The following is a 19794-nucleotide window of genomic DNA, read 5'->3' as shown; positions in this document are numbered from 1 at the left end:
GCGCACTGCATCCTCGCTCCTCCCACATCCTCCTGCTCCCTGAACGTTGCAAGCCAGCTGATTGCCGTGGGCAGGAGGGAGGGGGCAGGAACGAGGACGTGGAGTGTGGAGTAAAAGGGGGGGAAGAAGAGGTGGGTTAAGGGTGGGGGTTTGGGGGAAGGGGTGGAGTGGGCGGGCTGAAGGTTGAGCCCCCCCCCCCCGGTGCTTGCAGAGTAGGGGAAGCTGCTGCTCCTGCTGCGCAATGTGCTTCGAGCCTACAGGACCTTCAGCCGCCTTGCCTGCCTCATTGTCTCCAGGGCCAAAGGGCTGCGCCTGTGTGGGGTGAGGCGGGGGCCCCTCCCAACCATAGCACTGGACTGTATGGCAACAACCCTTTGTCCCTGGACCTAACCCCCCCGCCCCATTTACATTCATTCTTATGGGGAAATTGGATTCGCTTAACATCATTTCACTTGACGTCGCATTTTTCAGGAACAGAACTACAGCGTTAAGTGAGGAGTTCCTGGAGAAAAAGAAGGATGGCCCCCAGCACTAGGACCCAGAGGGTGGTGTCCGGCTGCAGTCCAGGGAGCTGGGCAGCACCTTCTCTTTTCAGCCAGGCTGTGCAGCTCTGCGTTCACAGAAATTGGGGCGTGGGAGTGGCATGTGACCTTGCACCCCATGTGGCCCCCACCCCTTGCCTCTATTGGGGGACAGTGCCCCCCAAACTATGCCATGAACATTCCCAATCACACCCCCCCCCCCGTTCCTCCTTCACTTTCTGCAGGGAAGCAAAGAACGCTGCAGGAGGGGGACCTGGGCTGTTTTCATTCCCCCTGGGGCCCAAGAGTACCTCACACAGACCCCCACTGCCCAGCGCCACCCCCAGAGACCCACTGCCCCCGCCCTGCCTGCCCCCAGCCACGCTCACCGGCCTGCTGGGCGGGGGCTATTGGCCTTGTCTGGGCTGAGCCAGCATCATAGCTGGGGCCGGTCGGGGATCAGAGTGGGAGGGATCTGCCCAGGCTGGGCTTCCTCAAACCCCCTTGCCTGGGGCCCAGATGAGCCCACCAAGCCTCCATGCTGGCCGAGAATGACCCGGCCCCTGCACTGGTCCTGGGCGGCTCAGCCCCGGGAGGTGGCGGGCGGAGTAAGACCGCCCAGAGCCATGCTGGGGAGTGGGGCAGGCAGACCCTGGTGGGACGTGACCCCCCCGAGAGCCCCCCAGCCCAGCTGGCGGAGGAGCGAGTGGGCGGAGGAGATGGGACAGGACGGGGCAGGGATACCTGGGGTGGCCGGACAGCCGAGAGGAGCACTGGGGAGGGGCTGGAGAGGAGCCAGCCTGCGGTGGCCCCTGGGCTGGCAGTGCAAGTGAAGTGCAGCGCCTGGCCGACTGACGGGCCCCTGTGGCACATTGTAAACCCAGTACTGTGTGCACTTATCCTGATTTCCATGGAGGACCGATCTTTTTAGTCTCTATCAGGTCCCATCTAGTCCATTCCTTGGCCAGGGCGGGGTAGTTCCCCACAAGATCTTTTCTAATGCTTTGTCCAGCCCAATTTTAAGTCTGGCGTTTCCATCACTTCCCTTGGGAGACTGCTCAGTAGCCAGGCAGACGTCATGCCATGGCTATTTGATGGTCTGCCTCCGTGGTCCCCAGCTTTTCTGTTGCTGTAGCATATTCGTGTTCCCAGAAAAGTGTGGCGGGCGCTGGACGACCAGCTATGGCGGCGGGTTGCCTGGCGGCCGTGCTCCTCGGCGGCGGGTTGTTCGCCAGAAGCGCACCCTTCTCAGTAGGCAGGCGCACATAAATGCCCCGGTGGGTGCCATGGCACCCGCGGGCACCATGTTGGGGCCACTGGTCTACCTAGTTCCCAATGGGCTGGTGGCCACTCCCTCCTCTATTTGTGCCCTGCCTAGGTCCTATGCTCATAGAGACCCTGGCTTTACACAGTCTTGGCTCAGGAGAGGTGAATGTAGCTGCTTCCAGAGCCGGCCATTCACCCAAGAGGAGGAGGTTGCAGGAATTATACAAAGTTTCCATTTTCTCCTTCCCTTTCCGGCTACTACCTCTGCAGCGTTCCCAGCCCCCTGCCAGTCCTAGGGCAATAAGGGACCTGAATTCAGATCCCCCTGCGTTAGACTCTTAGACTCCACTGCAGTCAGAGAGTCATGGCATGGCTGTGGGTCAGCTGACTCAGGCTCGCAGGGCTCAAAATTGTTGCATGAGATGTGTCCTTGAAGCTGCTTTTTATTTAATCCAAGATGACTGGTGCATTTCTGGTGGACCAGGGTGAAACTAGATTCTGGTCTTTGACTTGCCTCAGCTGACAGGGCCAGTGGTAAAGTTTGTATCTCTGCCCGTAGCTCCAGGGTGGGTCTTTTAAAAGCATATCCTCAGTAAAAACTCAATCCTGCAAAGTGGTGAGTATGCTCATCTCCCATTGACTTCTGGAGGAGTTGTTCTCTGTGTTTTGTAGCACCAGACCCTGTCTTCTGGGCATTGCTTAGCGGTTAATTACTTACCTCAGATTAAAAGGTGTGTTTTTTTTTTTTTTAAATGAATCCTGTGAGCAAAGACTGTTCAGTCCCATTGTTATTAAACATGAAATTGCCCTTGCTTCATTGTTAATCTGATAAAATGTTCCTTGACGATTCCCATCCCTCAGGCTAGGCAGCTGATTGACAGCAGAGCTCCTTGCTTCCAGCGTCCCTGCCTGCCTTCGTCTGGCATGTAAAACAAGCCAGAGAACGTTTAGGAAAAACCCTGAAACAGAAGCCCTGTTACATTCAAAACTAGACGTTAGTGGGATAAATAGTAGCCGTTCTGAACGGCTGGGGTGAATGCTGGCTTTCGCTAGATCAACGCTTTAAAAGTGAGGCTCTAAGGTCCACAATTAGGTCGGGAAGTAAATGGCTTGATTTTCAAAAGGGTTGAGCTCTTGGCATCATTCACAGGAGTCAGTGAGTCCCTAGCACCTCTGAAAATTTCAGTTCATAAAAACGTGCAATGCAATCCTTCTGAAAACACCATCAGACTTTTTAACCAGTGATTCAAGTTTTTAAGGGAGGACATTTTAAAAGCACAGATGCAAAGCAGTGCCTTTCCTTTGCTCGTCATAGTTTCGTTTATGAGTATGGAAAGAATCTTACACACCCCTACCCCTGTACTTCAGGCGGGGCAGTTCAAAAATAAACAGCCCAATCTATTTACGTTTCAGTTTCAGTTTCTGATTGTCCTGTGCACAGGGCCCTAGGGTAGGGGTTTCCGAGTCTGCAGGAAGATGTTCAAATTGGAACAGCGAACTCTGGATTTTTTAGGAACTGAAGGAGAACATTTGAATCGTGCTAGGTTTTGTAAAATCGTTCTGAGGTTCAAGCCCTTGATCTTTGTGAATGAACTTTGTGCCCAGAAAAATGAAGAAATAATTGCACTGATTCTAGACAGTCCTGGGTTGGGTGGGTATTGTGTAAGCTTAACTGATGGCCATTATGGAGATGCATCTGGGGCTGTCTGAAGGCAGAGGTGCATGGCCGAGATCAGGGTTTTTCAACCTTTTTCTTTCTGAGTGGGGCCCCCCCCCCATGCTATAAAAACTCCATAGCCCACTTGTACCACAACAATTGTTTTTCTCCAGATAAAATTGACAGCTGGCATTAAGGGTAGGATCCAGGGCAATTGCCCCGGGGCCCACGCCACAGGGGGCACCACAAAACTAATTTGCTCAGGCTTCAGCCCCAGGTGCTGGAGCTCAGGGCCCCAGGCTGCAGTTCTGCATGGTGGGGCTTCAGCTTTCTGCCCTGGGCCCTAGCGAGTCTTAACACCAGCTGTGCTTGGTGGACCCCCCTCAAACCAGCTCGCGGCCCCCCCAGGGGGCCTTGGACCCCTGGTTGAGAACCACTGGTCTAGATGGATGGTTGATCTCACCCAGTGTGGCAGTTTCTTTGGTTTTGACCTGCAGCACTTACCTGGTCCTTCCAGGCTTCCTAGCCTACTGGCTTTGCCAGTGCTCTTCAGTCCTGCCCTTCAGCCTCCCCTTCTGCTTTGGTCCTGGTCTTCTCATGACCTTCAGTCTTAACTTGCATTCCCCCACTGGTGACCTGGACTACTTCTGAGCATGTACCCTACTTGCCTCAAATTGTACAATGCTTCTGTAGTTTGGCTGAACAGAGACCGGGTTAGTGCCACCTATCTCATTTTTGCTTTTGTGTATGTTGTCGTTGTGATCTAAACAGGAGTTGAGTCCAGGATGTAATACACTGGAGAGGCAGTGTCGTCTTGGGGTTGAAGATATGAGACCTGGGTCCCAGTCCAAGCTCCGTCACTGACTCATCATGTGACCTTGGACAAGTCATTTCAACTCTCTGCTTCCCTTTCCACCTTTATAAAAGAGAGGTAGTTCCAAGCCATTTTTGTAAAGCATTTTAAGAATGTCCAAGTGCAGCATTACATTATTGATCCATTGCCTGCGCCTAATTAGTAGTGTGTCGCTTTTTGGTATTAAGTCCGACTTCCTTGTTTTGCTTTCGTGTTTTGGCCAAAAAAGCCCAAAACAAAACAACTCCTTACTGAATAAAAAGGGACTGAAATGAGCAAAAGTAACTTGCTTAATAATTTTCAGAAATGTCTTCGTATTTATGGAAGGAAAAGGGATTTTTTCCTTGCAGTCTGTGCACAGAGATTGCTTAAGGTAATAGTAAATTAAATTCCCTTTTCTACATATTTATATGCCATGTACTGTAACTCATGAAGAAGAGCTTAATTTTTGTGTGGTTTAGCTTTACAGATGTAGAAGTTCTCTACCCCAAGGAGCCCAGCATACTAACCCACTGATAGATTCTGCTCCTACCATCTGCTTCTGTCATATAACAGCTAGGTAATGATGCAAGGCCTGATATTTTTCATAGGTGCTGAGCACCCACAACCCCCATTGAAATTATAGATGCTCACCACTTCTGAAAATCAGGTCCTTGACACCACTGTCATATACGACCTAGCCTGTCTCTCTCCATTTTAATGTGCCTGTTAGAGGGTTTAGCCCCTAGCACTATATTATTTGGAAGAATAGCATTAGTGCCATAGTGTAGACCACTGTTTCTCAGCCTTTTCAGGTGGCAACCCTTTCTGTAAGTACAATGTTTGTCATCCTCTTACATTTACTTTAAGAGTAAAAAATGTTATCAATATTAACAGTGATATGCCTGTATAATTTATTTGCACGTGTGTTTGGAGAGGTTGACTGAGAATACTTGACCTTGAAAGGTCAGGGTGTACAGGGAGTGAGTCTCTTTGCTTTAGCGTGTAATAAAATCCTTGCAAACCCTCCCCGCTCCCCCCATCTTATGTGACCCTTCATCCCCGAGTGTTGCATCCCTCTGGTTAAGAAATAGTGGGTTAAACCAGTGGCTCTCAACCTCTCCAGATTACTGTGTCCCTTTCAGGAGTCTGATTTGTCTCACGTACCCCCAAGTCTCACCTCACTTAACGACTTGCTTACAAAATCAGATATAAAAATGCCACAGCAAACTATGAGTGAAAAATGGCTGACTTTCTCATTTTTCCATATAATTATAAAATAAAACAATTGGACTATAAATATTGTACTTACATTTCAGTGTATAGAGCAGTATAAACAAGTCATTGTCTGTAGGAAATTTTTCTTTGTACTGACTTTGCATGTGCTTTTTATGTAGCCTGTTGTAAAACTAGGCAAATATCTCGATGAGTTGATGGACCCCCTGGAAGACCTCTGCGTACCCCACAGGGGTACCCGTACCCCTGGTTGAGAGCCACTGGGTTAGACAATCTGAGGGTATTTCCCCTTGCTGTGGCCATGTTTTCCTGCCTTCATAATATTAAGTGATAAAGTGTGATTAATAATACTTTATATAGCACCCTTCATTCAAGGAACTCGGAGGATCTTTACAAGCCGTACTTAAACCTCATACTCACCTACCCCTCTGGAGAGTTATATTTAAGTGAGGCTTTTTTTGACAGTTGAAAGGCTAAGATACAGCATCTACAGACCTCATTTAATGTCTTTGTAACCAATGGAGTGAGACCTGTCTCTGTGACAAGCAGCACTAAGATAAGGATAAGTTGTCACTTGCCAGTGCAACCCTTACGCTTTAGCACACAGCTACTCCATGCATTTAATTAGGCAGTTAGCTGCCTGCTTTTCCTAGGTATCTCTTTGACAGGCAGGGCCATCTCAGCTGTCAAAGTTTCATATGGATCAAAGTTGGCTTCATTTCTTTCCCTGAATTTGCTGTCGATGCCCAGTAACGAAATCTCATTGCACATTTGCTGCATGGTCTGCTGCCTATCAGAGACACAAGTTGAGTGAAGTATTATCTTGTACTGGACCAGCTTCTGTTGGTGAGAGAGAGAGATCTGTGTGTGCCTCAAACGCTTGTCTCTCTCTCTCTCTCCCTCCAACAGGAGCTGTTCCAATAAAAGATACGGCTACGACTGCACTGCATATCCCTGTCTAAAGCTTTCAGAGGGAAGCTCCTTATTGCTAAGGAGCTATTGATACTACTTAGATTGCTTCAAAGAAAGCTTTGTTGAGAAACAGCCCTGCTAATATTTCCTAGTTCCTGCATTTCTCTGCCGTTGTGATGTCACTGAGACCCCACACATGGAAACCAGGTTTGTTGCTCCATACCCCACTTGTGCCCCACTTGCTGCTTTTGCCTCCTGACGCCATAATTTTGATTGTGGCATCATTTGCTTCCACAGCAAAAGAGAATTAATTACACCCCCATGCTCTCCTAGAGTAGAAACACTTACATCCCTTGCTTTTATCCTTTTTTTTTTTTTTGTATTGTGGTAGCACTGCAGGGAAGGCCAGTCGTGGGCCAGGAACTCATTGTGCTAGATGCTGTACAAACGCAGAACAGAAAGATCGTTCCTGCCCCAAAAAGCTTCTAGTCTTGTCATTTCAGCACTGCCGGAAAGTTGTCAGCATGCACTCTGGGGTCAAGCACATTGATATATACAAGCTTATCTGCTCTTCTCAGGCACCTGGAATACTTGTAGCAAAAACAGGGATGAATTAAGGATGGTGGGAGATCCTTGTTAAACAGTCTGCAGTGACTCTCGACCGTGGGTTCCAACCTCAGGGCAGACTGTCAAGAAACAGGGCACCATCTCCCAACTGGTTGTGTGGTCTAGACTTAGATTTCAGCAACCAAGTATCAAATGTGAACTCCTCAAGCCTTAACATGGAGTCACAGACGGTCCCCTTGGGCACTCCAGTCTATCTTGCCACCCAGGCAAGCTTGCCTTGGCGATACATTGTCCCTTACACCGAAAACCACACCAAGATTCAGGTCACTCCCAGTCCCAAAGGACCAGTCACTTTCCCCAGGAAATTGTACCTTAGATCTCTCACCAAAGACAACACTTGTAGCCAGTCTGTAATAAACTAACTAAAGATTCATTAAGTAGGAAAAAGAAGTGAGTTATTTACAAGGTTAAAGCAGGTAAACCTATCCACAAAAATGAGCTACAGTCTTAGGTTCCAAAAGTGTAATAGCTGCTATGATACGCAAGCTCTGTGTGCCCTTTAGAGCTAGCTAAAGCCAAGCAGCTTGGGGATCCCTTGCTTATGCTTAAAATTTTGCCCTCGCCGAATTCCAAGCGGCCCAGTGATGATGATTTCTCCTTGACGGGAATTTTTATTCCCTTCCTTTTGAGTTCAAACTGTGATGGGACGAGCTTTTGTGCACGTCCCCTCTTCATGGTGTGGGGAAAGCGATCAAAGTCTTCTGCCAACTGATGTTCCACGGTGGCTTGTCTGATGTGTGTAGGCCTTGTTTTGTTGGCCGGAAGATGACATCTCTTGTCGTAAACTAGTATTTCACACTTGGTAATGCTTCTCTCCTGACTGGGCGGGGCGTTTTCCAGTTTCAGAGCAAACACTGAAATCTTACCTTATAATGTAAGATACAGATATTGTAAGATAACGCATGCAGGAATTTACAAGCATTTCATAAAGTCTAAACATTCAACACATTCTTGTAAACTTAACATCTGTTCTAACAATGCTAACACACGGGGAGCCAGACTGCTTTCTAGCTGAGCATTTGTCAGTCTTCAGTGAGCCCTAAGAGCCTTGGCATAAGCTGGCACCTGGTCTGCCAGCGTCACGATCCTATCCCAAGCTTTCTCGTTTGTTACATTCTCTTCCCCCTTCCCACCTCACTGTCCTGACTTTCATTCAAGTTGAAGCGTCTGAGTCCATTAGCAAATGGAACAGCTTCTGGGAGAGGTAACTGATATGTTAGTGCAAGGAAGAGACAGAAGAGCAGCTTTTGTGTTTCTCCTGATTTTAATTATTGCCACAGACTTCCAAGATGTGCTGAATTCTTAGCACTGAGATGCATCTTTCCAACTCAGTTAGCCTGGGCAATTGGTTTTGGGCTGTGGGAATGGCTGCTGTTGACTTGGATGAAGGCAGTTTACAGATTCTGCATGTTGCAAATAGAGAGGAAGGTAATGTTGATGTACAAAAAAGCAACCTAGATAGAGGAATTGATGTGATCTGATTTACAATGTAAATGCAACATGTGATGAGTGTCTTAAATTTGGCAGCTGATTAAAATCATGAGTACGTTGTTGTGTTAGACGACATCTAAGCAAGTTTGCGTACGTGTACCAAAATGTGTTATGAATGGGATTAGCCATTTCCCACTTGTTTAGTATAACTTTTGCACTCTGCAGATTGTGTGGAGGCTGATGGTAAATGTAACGCTTTCATCCTAACTTGATTAAGGCGGATGAGTCACTTGCTGATCTTTTCATGCATGCTGTATGACAGCTGTCCATAATAGAGAAAAACCTTTGGTAATGGGGGAAGTTCTCCTTTGTAAAGCAGTTAATATTACAAGAATACTAGCACTTGAATAAATATGTGCGCTTTCTATGTATCATTCTGTGTGTGCGTGTGTGTATGTAACTTTTCTTTGCAAAGGCTGGAGGTGGTTTTGCATAGTTGACTATCTAGCATGAGCCTAGGGATGCTGGAACAACTTGTATAGTGGGGGGTGCTGAGAGCCATTGAACCAAACTGTAAACCCTGGATAGGATGGAAACCACTTCCAGTTTGGGGGTGAGGTAGCACCCCTAGTTCCAGCACTGAGCCATGAGCCTGGTTTTCAAACAGTTAGGGTGCACACAATGCATGCCCAATACCTAACTTGTGTGTGCAATTACACATCAGTCTGGTAGTTGTGTGCACAACGGACAGCAGTCTGGGGGCAGAGATCTCAGGGTAGAAGAATGAAAATCTTGAAAGGGCTGAGAATCCCAGAGAGAGAGGAATTTGCCATGATAAAAGGAAGAACAACTAGGAGTACATTTAAGACAAGGGAAATTTACAAACTATCAAGAAGAGCTTCCTTGGTGGTGAGATCTATTAGTTTGTGGGCTAACCTCCCATGAGAAGTGATGGAAGCTCCATTGCTTGGCACATTTTAAAATTATTCCAGACTCTGGTCAGGACATACAGTCGAGAAGAAGGTTGCACTGACGGAACAATGCACTAGGTGGGATCTAATTTAGGTCACATACAAACATCTTTTGTATTACTCTTGGTGTCCATGTATCACATCATTCTCATTTCAAACCCCACGAACCCGCAGTGCAAGACACCGTAGTCGGCTGGCAAGATAATGCAATTGACTGTCATGCATGGCAACATTTCTGTAACACCTTCTTCCAAGAATCTGTGGGCTTTAACGATTTTAATTAATGCCTCCACAAATCCCTCTGGTACAGGGAAGTGCTGTTACCCCACTTAAAAGATGTCAAAACAGCAATAGAAGGAAGCTAAGCTAATGGACTTTCCTAAGGCCTCACAGTGAGTCTATGTAACCAGGGACATTTGGTGAGGGAGATGCCAGCTTAATTCCGCAGACATACTTTGGATTAGGAGAGTTTTCTGGAGGGATATGGTGGAACAATGGCATATCTTGATTATTTTTTTTAAGAGTGCCCCTCCTGACTGGCAGTGTAATCACATTGTAACACACTATTGCAATGGGTGTTTATGTATGTTTGCATATAGCCTGGGAGGTGTTAAATTGGCATCTGGAATACCATAGGGACGGGCACATTAGAGAGCAATGGATCTGATGATTGCTTTCCAATGTGGAGTCAGGGCTTGTCATCTCCAGTGGGTTTTAATCCATAAGGGTGGTACTGCCAAATATTTTGTTTCCTTTAAAACTCTCCATGAAGTGGAATGTGTAGACAGATGAACACGTTCCTTTCTCTTCTAAAAAAGTCTCCTGGACTTTAGGGTGAGTATAATTTGGTGCTTAACTTGATGCTGTCACTTTACAAAATTATGTATGGAGCAGTCAATGAGCCCAAGTTGAGCCAAGGGTCCTGCAGTGATGCAGCAGCCAGCATGTGCAGGTTCTCAGCATTATGTTCGGATGCCATTGGTGTGTTCAGCCCTGTGCAGATTTGGAGCTGTCCAGGGCCCTTGCCACTTAAGGGTTATCTGTGCTAAAACCAAACCACACCTGCAAACAACTGGGTTCAGAACTCAGAGCAGCTCCACTTCGGTGTAGCTAGACTTTGGAGACGTGCTGGGGTCAGTCCAGGCAACATGGGCTTTTTCAGCTAAGGCCCGTTTTTCAGTCCTTTATTGAAGCACTCAATCGTTCACTGTCGAGCCGGGTGAAATATTGAGCAGAGGGGGGGTATGGATTTTACAAAATCCAGTGATACAGACTCCTGGGTATTTTGCCCTCTTGTATCGCTTGCAGTTTATTGCAACAGGAGTTTGTGTCACATCTTTCACTTGGCAATCCTGATGTTTCATGGGGCAGGCTGTCCCGAAGCCTCTCTCACCTTGCAGTGAGGCAGCGTGTAATATGCTTCTCATTCTGCTAGGGGGCATGTGACCTAAATTAGCAGTGCTTAGGGTAACTTTTATGGAAGAGGTCCTGTGCAAATCCCCTGCTAGCTGCCTCCTGTGCAACTGAAGTGCATCTAGCTGTTCTGGCTGCTCTTAATCAGTTCCTCCTCTTTCTCTCTTGCCCTGTGTTCTCGAACCAGCTTTGGAAGATGTGAACTTGGCCATTGAAAGCAGACTTGGATCATGCCTATTCTTGGAACTCTTCCTTGCTGTCACTGTACAAAAAACATAGGTTGCTTATTGAGTATGACAGACTAAACCCACCCCCAGAATCTTCATTAGCGAGCAGCCTTTAGAGGCAACAAAACGAAGTGTAAAATATACGCTTGAATCTGTTTGAATGCTGAGGACTCTCTTGTTCTGCTGTCAAAAGCACAGTTGTAGCAGAGGGGGACTTTCTTCTCTTCTTCTCCTTATGTATTAATTGTGAACACACAGAAAAACAAACTAACTTAACCACTGTATTGTTGGCCCTGGAAACTGGAGCCTTCCGTGAACCCCCTAAAATGTGTGCGCATAGCCGATGGCAGCCGTGCAAGCTTCCTCATGCAGTGTACTGTGACGTGCCTCAATCTTATGCATGGGATGACCAGCTCTAATGATGATGTCTCCAGGCCCATGCAAATGGTTGTGCTCTTCGTTGAGTTGCGAGTGAAGGTGCCCGGTGGTGGTGGTGATGTGTGAGATTTGCCCATTGGGCAATGAATTTAGATGACTAATTCATTTCACAAAGTCCTCTGGCCGGCCATTGACCAGCAAATGATGTCTAGTTATTACTAACGCAGGCTGTATTTGAATGAATCACCTAGAGGTGATCAGCTCCATTACTTAGCTCATTACCAGTCCCATTTGGAGGGCTCTTCATCTCCTAGATGGTTGAGTTGGAAGGGTCTTCTATGGTTATCCAGTTGTGTCCAATTCCATGGAGTAGGCTCAAATGCTGCACTAATCCCACCAGGACTCATTAGGACAGTGCCATAATTGTTTGAGTTTAGAGTTTAGGAAAAGCTTGTCTGTCATGGCTCATTGCGCCTTGTTGTGACTTCTTGATGGCTTGTCTTGCGCCTAACTGAAAAGGACTTTCACTGCAGAATTGCACCTTGCCACTGGTGACCACCTGAGATCTTCTACACCTAGCCTGATCGGGCTGGGCTGGTACTTGGATGGGAGACTCGGGAAGAGGAGCTGGTTCATTCTCTAGGTGTCACTGTTCTCTCGGCGCTCTGATGCCTGGGCTGCTGCTGCTGTTTTGGAGGCATCATCAAAGCCGAAGTCCTGTACGCTGGCTGGAGCTGAAGTCCCCAGGGTCTTTTTTGGCAAGAACTGGGGGTTATCCCCAGTGCCCTTGACCAAATTTCAATGTGGGTAAATACAGACTGTCAATCTACCTCCTTCCTAATGCTTTCAATCAAAGTACCCTTCATTTCCGGCCTGAAAACACTCATGGAGTGTTCTTGTGTGCTATGAAACTGCTGTAATGTTCTACCCTGGAAGTGGCTGCAAGGGATTCCTATGTGTATAGTTTGTTCAGTAACTTTGGACTGACAGGCACTGTGAACCTTGAATTTTCTTTGCATGGTGCAGCCTATTTAATAGCAGAAAAGTAGCTGATCCTCTTATGGAAATAAGACAATGAAGATGACGCGACTCTGCAAGATGCTGCAAAGGGCCTGAGGGGCACTCTTCCTGTGACTGTTTTTTTGTTTTTTTTTTTTTTTTTTAGCAGGAAGGGTGTACAAGTTGAAACAAGCCTGGAATAAAAAATACATCTTGGTTTTTATCTGAAGATATCATAGGTCCATGTTGTTCCTTCCGAGGACGTTCAGTATGAAATTAGTGTTCCTTCCATTGTCTAGTTCCTTCTGGCACATCCAGCAATGCTGGGGAATTGGAATGTTAGCTGTACTGTCTCACAGAATCACATCTTAGTTTCTGCAATCTGGCATTTTTCTCTTTTGCTACCTGCCCCCTTCCTGAGCCTACTTCAGGGTTTGGGGAGGAGGCGGGGGAAGAAAACATTACCAGAAATAATCTCCCACATGCCCCAGTGAGTTTATAGTTGCCGGGGCTGTCAGATATTGAGTAATCCTCTGGATTCAAATACACCGCGGATTAGCAAAAGGCGGGTAAGTCTGTTTTGTTTTCCATGCAGTTGTTTTCAAGGTAAGGCTTAACGTGAGAAGGAATTGGGAGGGGAACTTCTGGCTGCAAATATATTTCTGTAACTCGCTATGGAATCTCTTCTATCTCTGTACTAATAACCAAGCTTGATACACAGTAGAGATGGACAGCTCAGGTTCGTCACCTGTTCCTGCAGGTATGCATGGGACATTAGGTTGACTGGGCTGTTGGCTCTTTATTTCCTTTTTGGAAGAAACTAATGATTTTAGGGATGAAATGTCAAAGTTGCGGGGGTGGGGGGGAGAAGCGATTGAAATACCATTGTTCCTTCTGCTCCTGGCTGGTGGCTCTGCAGTGTCATAGAGAGAGAACACAGATGAATTGATGTGTGCACTGATACAGTGCCTTGAACATGAATAGCAGTTCACAGAACAAATAAGACATGGGGCCAGTCTCTGATCTGTGTGACTCTGATGCAAATCTGGGGTCACTCGATTTAAGTTACTGTGGATTTACAGCAGCAGAACTGAGATTAAACTGGGATCTGCTATCTGGGCATCAAATATCTTACAATGGAAGTTAAGACCTGAAAACAAGTGATCACAGACAAAAGTGGGATGAGCGTGGTGGGGGGAAGGGGTGTAACTAAGATAAGGTGTGGTTGCATAGCTTTGTTATATAAAAGCTTTGCGTTTGGATAATTTTTTTAAATGGTCTTTGCAATGGACAAGTTAATGATCATTTTAATCAGTGGAAAGTAGTAAATTACTGACACATTTGGTTTTCTGCTCGGAACTACTGGCCACGTTCGCGTGTGTGATATTTCTTTTTTAAAAAGCATTTTAGGGTGGAAAAATGTATCTCTGGATCGGTAACTTCAAGCCCCATGCTGCACCATGTACAGCAGCAAGGTGCCTTTTAAAACCATGCATTAGAGGGGTGTCTGAGCTCTCAGAACAGAGGTTCCCTGATGCTGGAGTTCGATGCACAGGGTTACTGAAAAGTACTGGAAAGCCTTCTAGAGGATCGTGTTTGCTGTGATGTGGAGCTGGGTGGCAGTGAGAGGCCCTCCATCATGAGAGTGATGCTAACTGCAGTGCTGAATGCCCTCTACTTCAAGGATGAGGCTTTGGCAGAAGGTGTATTAAACAGGGCTGTGGCCTTTTGAAGTGCTTCCATGACAGCTGCCATCTTGTTTGACACCGGGAGCCACCACAGCTGAAAGCAGGAGTGTCTACCGCTTGAGCGGAAGAGCCCAGAGGCTGTACCAGACTGGCATTCTCCGTGGATCAGATACAGAGAGGGGGAAGTATAAGGTGCCCTAACAAGTGGCTTACATACATCGGTGTGTATGTAAGATCCTGGGCTTGATGCTGAGTCCTCTCTCCCTCCTCGAGGCTAAGCTCTGGGACAGCTGAGAGCAGCCATGCTGAGCAGGCTGCTAAGGGAGCAATGCGCTTTAAAGCACAGCTGGTTGCTGAGGATCTGTAGGAAATTTCTAAGGAAATCTAACTTGACCAACAGGGCCTAGGCGTGTCTCCCCCGGTGATTTTGATCAAATGTATGTACAGCTCATGAACAATTCTCCCACCGGATCCCTTGGTTGAGTGGACAGTCCGTTGGCCTTTAGATCTGGGATTCGGCATAGTGTCCTGTCCAGTTCCTGTGAGATGGGGGTTGGGACTTGTGCTGCTTTCGCTCCCTACCTCTTGGGAGACTTGAAGAATTTTACTCTAGAAGGAGGAGTTACAAATGTCCCAGCTGCTCCCGTGTTGGGATTCATCTGCCAGGGCTGGGGTGGAGGAATACGTGCTGTCCTCAGTCTCTGGCTGCCCTGGGAGAAGAATGGTACTGCTTTACACACAGGCACAGCGAGCATGATTTTACTCTCAGTGAGGACAGGGCTCGAGATGGCTCTCCAAGCGCGAGGACGGAACTCGTCAGTGCTACATGGTTCGCTGCCCTCGATTGGGTCGTGTTTGTGTCGCCCTCTAGTGGCTGCAGCTCTAATTAGTACAAAGTCCTAATCCTGTGGCGAGAGAAGAGGTTCTCCCTTGTAACAGGAGCTGGTGGTAGAGCGGGGCTTTTGCGGAGATCTGTGAAGTCAGTTCAGTAGCTATGTTTATTGCTTGCTAGTGACCACAAAACTCTGAGTAGCTGCTGTACTGTCCTGTGGGAGTAGAGAGCAAAGAATACCAATAGAAAGAGAAGGAAGATGCTAGAATAAAAAATGGAAGTGAAGGGGCTAGTTAAGTGGTGCTTCATCAGTAAAGCCTCCCTGATGTCCTGCTTCTTTATAAATACAATAAAACAGGCTCCTAGATGGTGCAGTGTCGCTTCTGTCAGATGCAGGGTTTGCTCCGTTGCAGAGATTCTCAGCCTTCTCCTTTCTAGGGCCCCTTCCCTGCTGCATGGGGTAGGAAGGGCAGAGTGGTCGCATATCCCTGCTGTGGAAAGAAGTGAGCTGTAGCTCGCGAAAGCTCATGCTCAAATAAATTGGTTAGTCTCTAAGGTGCCACAAGTACTCCTTTTCTTTTTGCGAATACAGACTAACACGGCTGTTACTCTGAAATCTGCACCCATTGTTTCTACAGGGGGCTGGGAAGAGTGGTGATTTTTTTTCAAAGAAAAAACTCAACATTTCAAACTCTGGATGTGCCGTTTCTGCCCTTTTCAAGGGTCCCACGCTCTCACTTGCTCTTTTGAATCCACATTTCCACCTCCACCCCCCCCCGCCCCCCCCCCGCTCCCCACAGGGAGGTGCAAGTGCTGTAGAGGGAACAATAAAACCCTCTGTCTGCTAACCTCTCACTTTAGTGCTTTGCGGAGGATGGTGGGGTGGGTTCCCGGCTTGTTAGTGACGCACAATTCACATAGCCCCTTGCTGGGGGTGGGGGAATGCTTTCAGACCCCTTGACGTCCCCCTATTTACTGCTTTGATGGAATTAAAATGTCAAACCTTTTGGTAACTCTGGGACGTGCTGCTCGTTCTCTGCTCAGAAAACGGCATTATAAAAGAAATCCCTCGGCGTTTGACCTTTAAGTGAAAGAGAGAAATTATTAGCTGAGTCAGTGAATATGTTGTGTGCCACTTGCTAATTGGAAGGCAGGGGGTGGGGAAACTGACAAGAGCCTATCATGATCAACAGGGTGTGCACGCGTGTGGCTGATATGGAGACGGATGCACGAGGATTCACAGACACGCAGCTCTGGAGGCTGCTGAATTGCTTTGCGCACTGCGCTGAGCATCTACCCCTTGCTGTTGGATTGTTCCCTCCCCCCCCCCTCAACAGCTGCCTAGAGTTGGACGTTTCTCCCTGTCTCCTCTTCTTCATTTTCCTGAAGTGGATCACCAGGCAAGTGGCAAAGCAGGTAATTTATGACCCGCGGTAGTTACAGTAATTGCATTGCTTTCAAACGAGATCACCAGAGAGCCAGACAGATTTATTTTAACTTTGCTAAACTTAAAGATGCATGAAATGCTTTATTCATAGTTGGACTGTCTGTCTGGTTTAAGGGTTGGCATGCTGTCCATCAGTACACCATCTAAGCCCAGCATGCGAGATGATGCCCTATAAGTATATTGGTTCGGTTCTCAGACTCCTGAGTGGAAGAGGTAAACCGCTGCTGATTCTGACTAGTGTAGCTTGGCTAGTTTTGCAGAGAGGCAATGCCCCTGCTTTGTGTTTTGCTCTCTTTAAGGTTTGCTGGTGGGGAGTTTAGTTGCATTGTTGTCTGGAGTGTGCTGTGCTTGGGAACAGAAACCCACTGAAGTGAACCCTGTCAAAATTGCACACCGGTTCCCTCTCTCCCCCACCCCCGCCCCGTCCCTGTTCTTCTCCACCCACCCCATGCACCTTCCTTCCTCTTTGAGCTGACATGCAATGAGTGCTGGGCAGGCCTGGGGAAAGGAGATGGGGGGGGGGGTGTATGGGGGGGCGGGATTAGGTGCATATGAGCTCCTGAGAGAGGGATTGCAGCTTCAAGATTATCCATGGTGTTCCACTGCTTGTTCCCAAGTCCCCGTTGCTCCTGTGAAGTCAGATAAGAGCCTCTCTGAGCGCTAATAACCTGTCACTGAACAAGCAGAACAGCCCAGGGAACAAAGGCGCTTTGAGACTTATTCACCACAGGTAAAATCTAAGTGAGGTGATAAGGAAGGGAAATGACTGAGTGCCAAAGCAGGGGCAGCCTCTGCCTTAGAGCCTGGCGCATGGGGGACAGTCTGGAACTGTAGAGATCTTGGTTTTCATCTGAGAAGCGCAGCATTTGCAGATTGGTCTGAATTATTTGGTTCAGGGTATGTGTGAGATTTTCCTCTGTTCTCTTTCCACTGGGGATCCCCCTTGCAAAACACCCTTGTCCCTTTAAAATCTTCTCATTGTACTAATGCAGTGGGCTGCAGATGGCTGGATTGCACTCCCTTCAAACCCCACTGGTGCAGTCTGGAGCAGTCAATTACAGCTTCTCTCTTTCTCCTCTTCCTGGCTGAGAGGTACTTTTGTGCACGGACAGGCCAGGCGTGGGAAACTCATGATCTGAAATCTTATCCCGAGGCACTGGCAGAATTGTGCTTCAGTGACATGCTTCCAGCTTTGCTGATCAGCTTCTTGGAGTAATATCCCAGTAACTCAATAAAAGGCTGGAGGCAGCCGTTCAAATTAGTCAATGTCTGAGCTTACTTCTGAGAGCTCAAGTGCGTTAAAAGCTTGTTAAAAATATTTTCATTTAAGGGGCTGCAGCTATTAAAGCTATTAAAGTAGCTGGGTCATCAAATGGCTTAGCGAGGTCAACCTGGGCTCCTGTCTCTCCCTCCCCTGGCGTCTGATATCTGGTGTTGACATAACGGAAATGATGCGGTTGGGGTGCACAAGAAAAGCAAGAGACTTGCAGAATTGCAGGATAGCTCCCTTCTTTAAAAAATCAAATCTGCTTTAATTTTCAAGGTTGAATTAGCCATGTCTTTAAAAGAAAAGGGGTGGACTGGGTCACCCTTAAAAAGGAAATGAATAGAGTTTAGTTTACAGTGAACAGTAATTAGTCTGCCCGGGCCTCAGTTTCCCCATCTGTGAAATGGAGACAATGATATTGTGACCTTCTTTGTGAAGTGCTTTGGGGTCTACTCATGGAAAGTGCGAGATAAGAGCTCGGAATTCTTACTGCTGTTGCCACTTCCCCTTTTGCATGCCAATGGTGAGCTGGATTGCCAATGTCTTCCTGCACTTCCCAGGCCTGTGAAATATCAAAATAGCATCTTCCTGCAGGCGTACTAGCATAGTTATGAAATAGTGACGGGTTCTGTAATTTTTAAACATTGTTTGAAAAATTATTTGGTGTTTTGTATGTAGATTATATTATGTAGGTACATTTATTTAAACAGTTGCTTTCAGGTTCGGTTCAGCCCCAAAGGTTTGAGGGAAGGGTTTTATGAAACCTTCATCATTTTATTTATTTTTTTTACTTAAAAAAAAAATTGCTTCCACTGGAGTTAAGGATCTCTGTAGTGTCTGCAACCCAAGCATTGCAGCCATATGTTGGTAGTGGGGAAATAGACCAAAAAAACAAACCGGAATTGATTGAATTTCTATTTTATTGTCTGAGAGCAAGCGTCAGCAAACAGCATTAATAGTGACAAGTAAGTTAGCATATGAAGCCTTCCAGTTTTAATGATTTAGAGGGCTGTTGGTGACATAGACAAGGTTATTGGGGCGTTGGGCCAAATTCTGTGGGCTCACACCAGTATAAACCTGCAGGAGCCAATGGAGTTACTCCAGATTTACACTGGTGTACAAGCAGAATTTGGTCCCCAGTGTTGAGCCTGATCACATCCCTTAAACGTTTCCCTTTCTAGCTTAGACGGGGATATAGCTCATCACGGCAGAAAGACTAAATATGTGTCTTTTAATGGCTACTAGGGCCTGCGACTGATTGGTGACGGACGGTTGATTTCCTTTGCAATTCAGAGAGTTTTACTTGTCAGAAGTAAATGATGGCAGGTCATTGACATAATTGGCTCTTGCCTCTGTGTCTCAGGCTCTGTTTGTTCCTCCCTTTACCCTAAGGGGTGCAATTACTTGCAATGAGGGTGTGATGCAGGAAAGGAAGAGGGGTTGATGGGATGCAGGAGGAATGAGGCAGGGTAGTTCTGATGCAGCTGGGCGAGATGCTCTACTGTCTTTTCTGCAACTATTTAGGCTGTCTCTGATCTGTGGAGACTATATGGGCATAGCTATGTTGGCATAAGCTCATAGAGGAGACAGTCTGGAATGGAGGAAGGGGCTTTCCTATCTCTGTAGGAACACCACCTCCCCAAAGGACTGTGGCTACATCCGTAGAAGCATTTTTCCATCGACACAGCTGTGTCTGCACTCGGGGTTAGGTCAGCATAACTGTACCAGTCAGGGGTGTACATCCTTTTTCACATCCCTGACCAATGTAGCTTTGTTGACCTAACTCTTCAGTGTAGACCAGGCCTTAGCTTCTGACAGGGTCTATCTTCCTGCTTTCATTGGGCTTTGCTGGGAGGTGAATGGTTGGAGTTGGGGGTACTGTAAGTCACACAGGAGGCTGCAGGAGTGTTAGGTATGTGCAGAACTGTTTCTCAAATTATTAAAATGTGTGTTCAGTAGATTTGGAATGAAAATTAGGGGGAGGGATAGCTCAGTGGTTTGAGCATTGGCCTGCTAAACCCAGAGTTGTGAGTTCAATCCTTGAGGGGGCCATTTAGGGATCTGGGGCAAAAATTGGGGATTGGTCCTGC

The 19794-nt window shown here is 47.2% G+C and overlaps 1 protein-coding gene across 8 annotated transcripts in view; it reads left to right on the top strand.

The window, feature by feature from the left end:
• Positions 1 to 19794, top strand: part of KIAA0513 (KIAA0513 ortholog) — a 92456-nt gene that overhangs the window by 18530 nt on the left and 54132 nt on the right. Inside the window, exon 2 of one of the 8 annotated variants that reach the window (XM_073308139.2) lies at positions 16184 to 16406. The exons of 6 other annotated variants lie outside the window; for them this stretch is intronic. The gene's annotated coding sequence lies outside the window, so the exon portion shown is untranslated. Of the gene's footprint in view, positions 1 to 4279; positions 4376 to 16183; positions 16407 to 19794 lie in introns of those variants that run through there. One more of the 8 variants, XM_073308140.2, reaches the window with a different exon arrangement.

This window comes from Lepidochelys kempii, chromosome 12, assembly GCF_965140285.1.
Source record: "Lepidochelys kempii isolate rLepKem1 chromosome 12, rLepKem1.hap1, whole genome shotgun sequence".
In the NCBI taxonomy this organism is placed as follows: domain Eukaryota; kingdom Metazoa; phylum Chordata; order Testudines; family Cheloniidae; genus Lepidochelys; species Lepidochelys kempii.
Note: the sequence above shows the minus strand (reverse complement) of the source record. Positions and strands in the feature narration are given on the sequence as shown.